We start from the raw sequence: 9,610 nt of genomic DNA on the forward strand, positions 1-9,610 counted from the left end.
GTACTGAACCATTCTTTCTGACGCATAATTCGCCTTTCACTGGCAAAACTGTAATAAACGGCAAGTCCGAATTAGTCTCAGACTGCGCATTCAGAATCATAAAGTTAAGTGTAAAATTACCTAATCCATACACTTCATTTTCTAGATCGGTCCCTGTCCGTTGGGGAAGACCTTCCTTGTCTGGGAAACATATTTTATTCATAACGGTATTCAGGTTCCCCCAAATCCAATTGCCTTGGGAAACTTTGGACTTACTATCTAAGGAGGACATTAAAGTAAACCATGCACCACACGAACCATTATGTGTAAACGGATAAGGAAAGAGGGGCAGAGCTCCCTTGTATTTCTGATAAGGAGGGAGTCGGCCACATACCCAGCAATTGGTGGCATTGCTGGTCTGGTGAGAATGATGTAACATACGAATGAATGTATTGTTGCGCATTGCTAATCGATAGGATAACTCGTGTGGGGGTAGGTCACTGAAAGTGTGCTCTACAGTATCATTAGAGGAAGTATGTACATGAGAATCAAGAGGAAAGAAAACATGTAGCATTAAACTTATGCATATAATCGTAAGACTCAGAAGAAACATAAAAATTAATGCGATAACGCATCGACTGTGCAAATTTTTACAAAATGTTTCTCTCTTTTTAATTCGCCTATCTCTCTGACTACTTGGGTCTATCTTATACATGTCAGAAACCTGTCTAACCGCTTCACCCGAGGGGGACTTAAACAATTAAACGCTGTCTGACTTACTAGACCTCAACTTGGCTCGGTACTCCTGTTGCGGAGTTTTCTCTAACAGGGGGAGTTTAGAGCCAGTGTCTGAAAGGGGGCAGTCCTTTATCGTAGTCTCTGGACACAATCCATGAAATCTCTTGACGTGGCTGGAGTGTAACCATCCCTTCCGGCCTTCTAGTTTCACTGCGGTCCTCGTCGTCAACAAAAACCAACTTTGGCTGCTTCCACCTCGGCTCCAGAGGGCTCGATCGGTCGAAGTTTCGGACGTAGACCAGGTCTCCTGGAACGCTTTCATGCGGTTTTACTTGGGTGTTGTCCGGGAAGGCAGCCGCGACCTGTGAACGACAAGATAGTAGTGCAGACATCAAGGAAGCTAGGTAATCTGTCAGCATAGTACTTTCAACATCGGTTATTATTCGGGACATAGGCGTACCCCACATGTTTGGGGGACGTCCAAAAATTATTTCATACGGGGACAATCCAGTTCTAGAATGGGCTACCATTCGCATGTAAAAGAGGGCAACTGGCAGGGCTACTATCCAATCTACACCTTTTTCTGCACAGACCTTCGCTAATCGTGTTTTCAGGGTTTGATTATGTCTCTCAACGAGACCAGCGGCTTCAGGGTGTCGTACGCAGTGGAATTTCCACTGGTAACCTAACAGGAGTGATACCTGTTTCATGAGCTCGGACGAGAATGGCTGACCATTATCAGAGTACACGACACGGGGCAAGCCGTATCGCGGGAAAAATTCACGGACTAACTGTTTGGCAGTGGTTACAGCAGTGTAATCTGGGACTGGATATGCTTCTGTCCATCGGGAAAGGGCACATACGACTACGAGGACATACTTGAATCATCGGCATCTGTCCATCTGGATATAATCCATCTGAAGGACTTCAAAAGGATGGTCAGGAGGATGAAATCCACCTTGTTCCACGGGAATACCTTTGCCTGGATTGAACTGACAACAGATCATGCAGGTACGCACTTTCTGTTTCGCTGCTGCACGTAAATGCTTGTTGAACCATAGATTCTGTAAACTGTCTAACATGGCTTTCTCTCCTAAGTGTGCTGGACTATGTGCTGTATTAATGATAACTTGAACCATAGAGTCGGGGAGGAACCATGTGGCTCTTCCCTTCGTCATCCATCCCTGATCTGTCTGGATGTCATGACACTGTCTTTCCAAGCCCATGACAAGCTTAGAACACCCTTCAAGAAAACCCACCCCTATCCCGTGCAACCTGCACTCCTGTACCTAAAAGGGAAGAAAGGGGGTTAGTATGTAAGGAAAACTGGTTACTGTGAACTATGTCACTATGGTCATCGATATTTCATTAGTAAAGGTTCACTGTTCACTGTCATATGCATGTTCAAACTAAAGCTCTTATACGTTTTTTATGATTGGTTTGCAATGTTCATGTGGTATTCCGTGTTGTCAATCAAAGAAAAAAAGACGCGCTTTTAAAACAACACGCATCTTTTTGGTGCGCGATGCAGAATGATTCGGCGCTCCGTTCTCGGAGTGCTCGGCGGATTTGGGCGTGGCACGCAGCCGTTCCCCGACGTCCCAGGGTGTGGCTAGACTATAAAAGCCACACCCAGGGTTCCAGAAGACGCTTGGTCTTCGGAGCATCCTGGAGGCAGCACCTGCATCGGAAGAGCTCGCGTACATCATCGAGGCCCAAGGACTGAGTCAGCCATCTGCTATTAATCATCGGACAGCCCAGAAACTAAAGCTAAGTACAATTTCTCGTCAAGGCGCCCAACGCTAGGATCCTAAAGACTTTTTGGACATTTGGTAAAATGATACTTGATGGATATGTCTAATTAACCTTTTGTGAACCGAGTCAAAGACTAATTCAGACATGAGTGTTTCTAATGTTTGAAATATTTGTAATGCTTTTTACTTTGATGTATAGAAAGTAATTAGTCCTCACAGAATTTTCTGAAGTTTCAGCCAGGATAACAAAGGCTTTAGTAGTGAACTGAAACTACTAATCCTTAATGGAGAAGTCGTGATTAAACCTACAAGCTGGGAAAAGAAGTGAGTAGGATTAATTCAAAGTTGTTTTACAGGGAAAGAGAGTTTTAAGAAAAAGTGCAAACAAGTGTTGTTTCTTCCATAGAATCTTTAAAAAACCAAATCTGGGGGCAGACAAGTCAACCACCTTCAACTGAAAACATCTCAACCCTTGAGCACACATCACGACGACGACTTCCTGGACGCGAAGACCTATCGAGTAGTTCGCAGGTAGGAGACTGCTTTCGAAAAGTCTAGAAAAGAGTTAGAGAAGTAGGATAGGAGGTTAGAATACATTAGGACATCTGCTTAAAACAACTCTCTGGTATATTTTCAGGTCGACTACTAAACAACAAGTAGCGTCAGATCCGGCCTCTCTCCCTGACTGCTACCCAACATCCTAGTGTATTAATAAGGATCACTGGCTGAAAAGGTAGGGTTTTGGGGGATTGGTCCATAGCGTCTCTGCAAAACCGACCAAGCACCTTACAGGTAAGGTTGGAGCTCAGCTCAGGTAAGAGTGCTTGATCATATCTGACAGAAGACCAAGCCCACGGTGAAGTTTTGCCCAGGCGCTATGGATGAATCCCAGCAATTCACGTTGCAGGATTTAGCTGCAGTACTATTAGAAATGAGGGCAGAAAACGCAGAATTAAGGAAGGATTTAACTGCAGTTCAGAATAGATTACAAGCACCAAGTCCTCAGACCTGGACTTTTACTTCAGATAAAAAATCTTTTTTAAAACCACCAACCTTTCAACCCACTATGCATACTCTGTATAGTGGAGATACTACATCTAATGCGTCAGGTAGTCCTCAAATTCAGGTGGTTACTCCTGTGTCAGTACCTTTAGCACCACCCGAGAGGTTTTATGGGGATAGCAACAAGTTCACTATCTTTTTAAACCAGTGTCAATTGCATTTTGTGGCGAAACCTACAGCATTTCCCGATGACTCTTCTAAGGTGGCATTTATCTTGTCACATCTGGGAGGAGATGCTGCCTTATGGTCTGTACCCTATGTAGAAAGGAATGACCCCATGTTAACTGATTTTAGGAGATTCAAAAGGGCAATGAAGAAACTGTTTGCCAAACATGTATTTGTGCAATCTGCAGATCATGAGTTGCTAAATTTAAGGCAAGGGTCTTCAGATCTTCTGCATTATATTTCAATCTTTAACCGGCTGGTTATTGAAGCAGAGTGGCCTGAGGAGAAACGTGTATCACTGTTTTATCGTGGTTTACGCGATGATCTAAAAGATATGGTAACACACATTTTAGATCCACCTACAGATTGTGAGGAGTTCATAGATCTGGTTGTAAAATTAAATCACAGGATTTCAGAAAGAAAAGGTGAGAGGGGGAAATCAGATTTTAGAATGATGGTCTTCAAAGAAAAAGGGAATGTAAGAACTGAATCTTCTTCTTCTAAACTAGATCCAGTAGAGCCAATGCAAATAGGCACAATTAGAGGACCCCTCACTAAAGATGAGAGAGAGAAGCGCCGAAAACTGAACCAGTGTATGTACTGTGGGAAAACCGGGCATTTTATAAAAGATTGTCCAACACGTCCTGTAAGGCCTAAAACCAGGAATTCTGAAGTTGCTACTATGCAACAGTCGGAAAACTAGCTCTCTCGGTAGATACAGAGGTCGATCTATTGAGTCCATCCATCACTTTGGCCTCCTTAACTCCAACTGCTTCTCATTGTCACCTCAGTATGCGTATTCTTCTTCAGTCTCAACTGAATAAAGAACGATCTTGGTCCATAGATGCCTTAATTGATTCCGGGGCAACTGGAAATTTTATTGACACAAAATTATTTCAGAAGTTAGGTCTAGAACAAATAGTCAAGGACTCACCAGAAGTAGTCAGGGCAGTGGACGGAAAGGAACTCACTTCAGGACTCATACAGTACCATACCGAAATTCTAAAAATGACTTGTGCAGAAAAACACATAGAAGAAATAACTTTCGACATAATTGATGCTCCTCAATTTGGTTTGATTTTGGGGATTCCTTGGCTAGTTTTACACAATCCATATATAGATTGGACTAACAGGAGCATTTTATTTAAATCCGATTACTGTCATGCTAAGTGTTTCAAACAATTCCCAGGTTCGGAATTGTTAATCCAAGGTTATGACTTTCCTAAAAAATCCAAAAGTGTTCTAGTGGTTGCTGGGGTCCCAGAAGAATATCAGGATTTGGTGGATGTTTTTGACAAGAAAAAGGCAGAAACTTTACCTCCGCACAGAGACTTTGATTGTCAGATAGATCTAGTCCCCGGGGCTTCCTTGCCCTGTAGTCGAATTTACGCTCTAACTGAGAAAGAAAATGAACACCTACGCAATTATCTGGATGAATACTTGGCCAATGGGTTTATCCGACATTCTAAGTCTCCGGTCTCTTCTCCTCTCTTCTTTATCCCGAAGAAGGGAGGAGAATTGCGTCCCTGCATCGACTATCGTGCCATTAACAATGTGACAGTTAAGAATCGATATCCCTTACCTTTGATTCCGACTTTACTCGATCAGATCAAAGATGCCACCATTTATACTAAACTGGATCTACGAGGAGCATACCATTTGGTGCGAGTTCGAGAGGGCGACGAATGGAAAACAGCCTTCAGAACTAAATTCGGTTTATATGAATACCAGGTAATGCCCTTCGGACTTTGCAATGCTCCAGCAGCATTCCAGTTTTTTATAAATGAAGTGTTGAGAGATTTTTTGGATATTTGTTGTATTGTGTACATTGATGACATCCTAATTTACTCAAAAAACCATTCTGAGCATGTAAAGCAAGTACAAGCCATTCTTCAACAGCTTTTACAAAATTCTTTATTTGTCAAACTTGAAAAAAGTTTGTTCCATGTGACCACAGTGGACTTCCTGGGGTATATCCTTAGTCCGGCTGGAATTGAAATGGACCCAAAGAAAGTCAAGGCAATAATTGAATGGCCCAGTCCCTCTTCAGTAAAGCAGATACAGAGTTTTCTGGGTTTTGCGAATTTCTATAGGCGTTTTATTAAGGACTTTTCTCAAAAAGTTACGCCTATTACAAAATTGCTACGCAAGAACACAAAATTTGAATGGACTTCAGAAAGTGAACAAGCTTTTCAAGATCTAAAAGACCAATTTGTGACAGCCCCAGTGTTAAAGCACCCTGACCCCTCCCAGCCGTTCATAGTAGAAGCTGATGCTTCACAATTTGCCATAGGAGGGATTTTATCTCAGAGAAGTATTAAAACTGGACAATTGCACCCCATTGCATACTATTCTAGAAAGTTAACCCCTCCTGAACAGAATTATGCAATTGCAGACCGTGAGTTATTGGCCATAAAAGCTGTGTTCAAAGAATGGCGGCACTACTTGCTAGGGGCTCGACATCCGGTAACCATATATACAGATCACAGGAATCTACAAACACTTAGATCCGCTAAAGCTTTGACTCCTCGCCAACTGCGTTGGACTTTGTTTTTTAATGATTATGATTTCATCATAACTTATCGACCAGGAAAAGAAAACAACAAAGCCGATGCTTTGTCTAGAATCGGTTTAAGTGATGACCTAAATCTACAAAAGGAAAAGTTACACCCTATAATTTCAGAGGATAGGTTTCAGATTGGTCTTGTTAACTCAGACGTTTTGCCTGATATTGAAAAAGCCTTACAAGATCATACAAATGCAGAATGGAATAAGCTTTTCCCTTTGTTGCAATGGAAAGATAATTTACTGTTTATGAATGACCAAGTTTTTGTTCCCAATGCAAATTTACAAGAAAAAGTGATGCAGAATTATCATGATTCTATGCTGTCAATTCACCCAGGGGTTACCAAAATGTATCAACTCATAAAAAGACACTTTTGGTGGCAGAGCATGTTAAAAGACATTCAGAAATATGTACAAACATGCACTGTCTGTAGCAGGAATAAGGCGGTTCATAAATCTCCATCTGGACTACTTATGCCTTTGCCAGTTCCTCCTCAGCCTTGGCATACGGTATCTTTAGATTTCATTGTAGAATTGCCTCGCACCACTTCAGGGTTTACCACCATTCTTACAATAGTGGACCACTTTTCTAGATATGCTCATTTCATTCCTTTAAAAAAGCTTCCTTCTGCCTTGGAGTTAGCACACATTTTCGTCACACAGATTGTTAGGTTACATGGAATTCCATCTGTGGTTTTATCAGATAGGGGTTCACAGTTTGTGTCACATTTTTGGCAAGGTCTAGGGAAATCACTAAGGATGGAAATGCGCATGTCGTCCAGTTATCATCCGCAAACTGATGGACTAACAGAACGCACAAATCAGACAGTGGAACAGATTCTACGCTGTTTGCTAACCACCCATGATCAGGAATGGTCAGATATTATTTGGGCCGCTGAATTCGCTTATAATAATTCAAACAATTCTTCAACTGGTATGTCACCCTTTTTCTGTGTCCATGGTTTTCATCCTAAAGATATGCTAGGTATAGATAAAAAGGTTTCTGATTTGCCAGCAGTCACTGATTTTGTAAATAATCTGGTCTCTATTCAACAAGAAGCTCAACAGCAGCTAGTACATGCAAAAGACGTACAAAAGAAATTTGCTGATAAACATCGGTCTAAGCAGCCCGAATATTCAGTGGGTGACGATGTATGGCTAGCCACAAAAAATTTAAAACTGAAAAATCATAAGACATTTCGTCCTCGATTCTTAGGACCTTTTCCGATAGAAAAGATTGTTAATCCAGTCAGCATGAAGCTGAAACTACCTGATTCCTATCGAGTCCACCCAGTTTTTCACGTCTCACTACTGAAACCTTATGATCCTGACACCCGGAAGCTTATTCAGCCACCTGCAATCGAAGTGGAGGGTGATTTAGAATACGAGGTAAAGGCAGTTTTAGATTCCAAAAGAAGGAAAGGTAAATTGTTTTACTTGGTGGACTGGAAGGGCTATGGTCCAGAGGATCGCTCTTGGGAGCCCCTAGAAAACTTAAAAAACTCTCCCAAAGTCTTAAAGACTTTCCATAATCGTTTCCCAGACAAACCAAAGCCAATTCCAATGGTATTAGGGGGGATTCTACGGGGAGGGTACTGTCATGACACTGTCTTTCCAAGCCCATGACAAGCTTAGAACACCCTTCAAGAAAACCCACCCCTATCCCGTGCAACCTGCACTCCTGTACCTAAAAGGGAAGAAAGGGGGTTAGTATGTAAGGAAAACTGGTTACTGTGAACTATGTCACTATGGTCATCGATATTTCATTAGTAAAGGTTCACTGTTCACTGTCATATGCATGTTCAAACTAAAGCTCTTATACGTTTTTTATGATTGGTTTGCAATGTTCATGTGGTATTCCGTGTTGTCAATCAAAGAAAAAAAGACGCGCTTTTAAAACAACACGCATCTTTTTGGTGCGCGATGCAGAATGATTCGGCGCTCCGTTCTCGGAGTGCTCGGCGGATTTGGGCGTGGCACGCAGCCGTTCCCCGACGTCCCAAGGTGTGGCTAGACTATAAAAGCCACACCCAGGGTTCCAGAAGACGCTTGGTCTTCGGAGCATCCTGGAGGCAGCACCTGCATCGGAAGAGCTCGCGTACATCATCGAGGCCCAAGGACTGAGTCAGCCATCTGCTATTAATCATCGGACAGCCCAGAAACTAAAGCTAAGTACAATTTCTCGTCAAGGCGCCCAACGCTAGGATCCTAAAGACTTTTTGGACATTTGGTAAAATGATACTTGATGGATATTTCTAATTAACCTTTTGTGAACCGAGTCAAAGACTAATTCAGACATGAGTGTTTCTAATGTTTGAAATATTTGTAATGCTTTTTACTTTGATGTATAGAAAGTAATTAGTCCTCACAGAATTTTCTGAAGTTTCAGCCAGGATAACAAAGGCTTTAGTAGTGAACTGAAACTACTAATCCTTAATGGAGAAGTCGTGATTAAACCTACAAGCTGGGAAAAGAAGTGAGTAGGATTAATTCAAAGTTGTTTTACAGGGAAAGAGAGTTTTAAGAAAAAGTGCAAATAAGTGTTGTTTCTTCCATAGAATCTTTAAAAAACCAAATCTGGGGGCGGACAAGTCAACCACCTTCAACTGAAAACATCTCAACCCTTGAGCACACATCACGACGACGACTTCCTGGATGCGAAGACCTATCGAGTAGTTCGCAGGTAGGAGACTGCTTTCGAAAAGTCTAGAAAAGAGTTAGAGAAGTAGGATAGGAGGTTAGAATACATTAGGACATCTGCTTAAAACAACTCTCTGGTGAATTTTCAGGTCGACTACTAAACAACAAGTAGCGTCAGATCCGGCCTCTCTCCCTGACTGCTACCCAACATCCTAGTGTATTAATAAGGATCACTGGCTGAAAAGGTAGGGTTTTGGGGGATTGGTCCATAGCGTCTCTGCAAAACCGACCAAGCACCTTACAGGTAAGGTTGGAGCTCAGCTCAGGTAAGAGTGCTTGATCATATCTGACACTGGATCCCTCCTTGTTCAGTCCATTTCTTGATTTCATCTGGAGTCGCATGTGTCTGTATGTCGAGTACATCTAGTGTGGGATCCTTAACTGTCATGCAATGTGTCAGTGAAGTTACTTCAGTCTTTGTCGGATCAGTCTGTATGTCTGTTTGGGTCTGAGCTGTGAGTTTGGCTGTTCGATCTGCCAGGTCGTTACCCTGGGAAATAGTGTCGGTGACTTTAGTATGTGCTTTGCACTTCATGATGGCTATGGCTGTAGGCAAATGTATTGCTTCCAATAGGGCTTGAATGAGGGGACCGTGTTGTATCTTGGCACTGTGAGAAGTAAAAAAACCTCTTTCTTCCCAGAGAACA

Source organism: Lissotriton vulgaris, chromosome 7 (assembly GCF_964263255.1).
Source record: "Lissotriton vulgaris chromosome 7, aLisVul1.2, whole genome shotgun sequence".
In the NCBI taxonomy this organism is placed as follows: Eukaryota; Metazoa; Chordata; class Amphibia; order Caudata; family Salamandridae; genus Lissotriton; species Lissotriton vulgaris.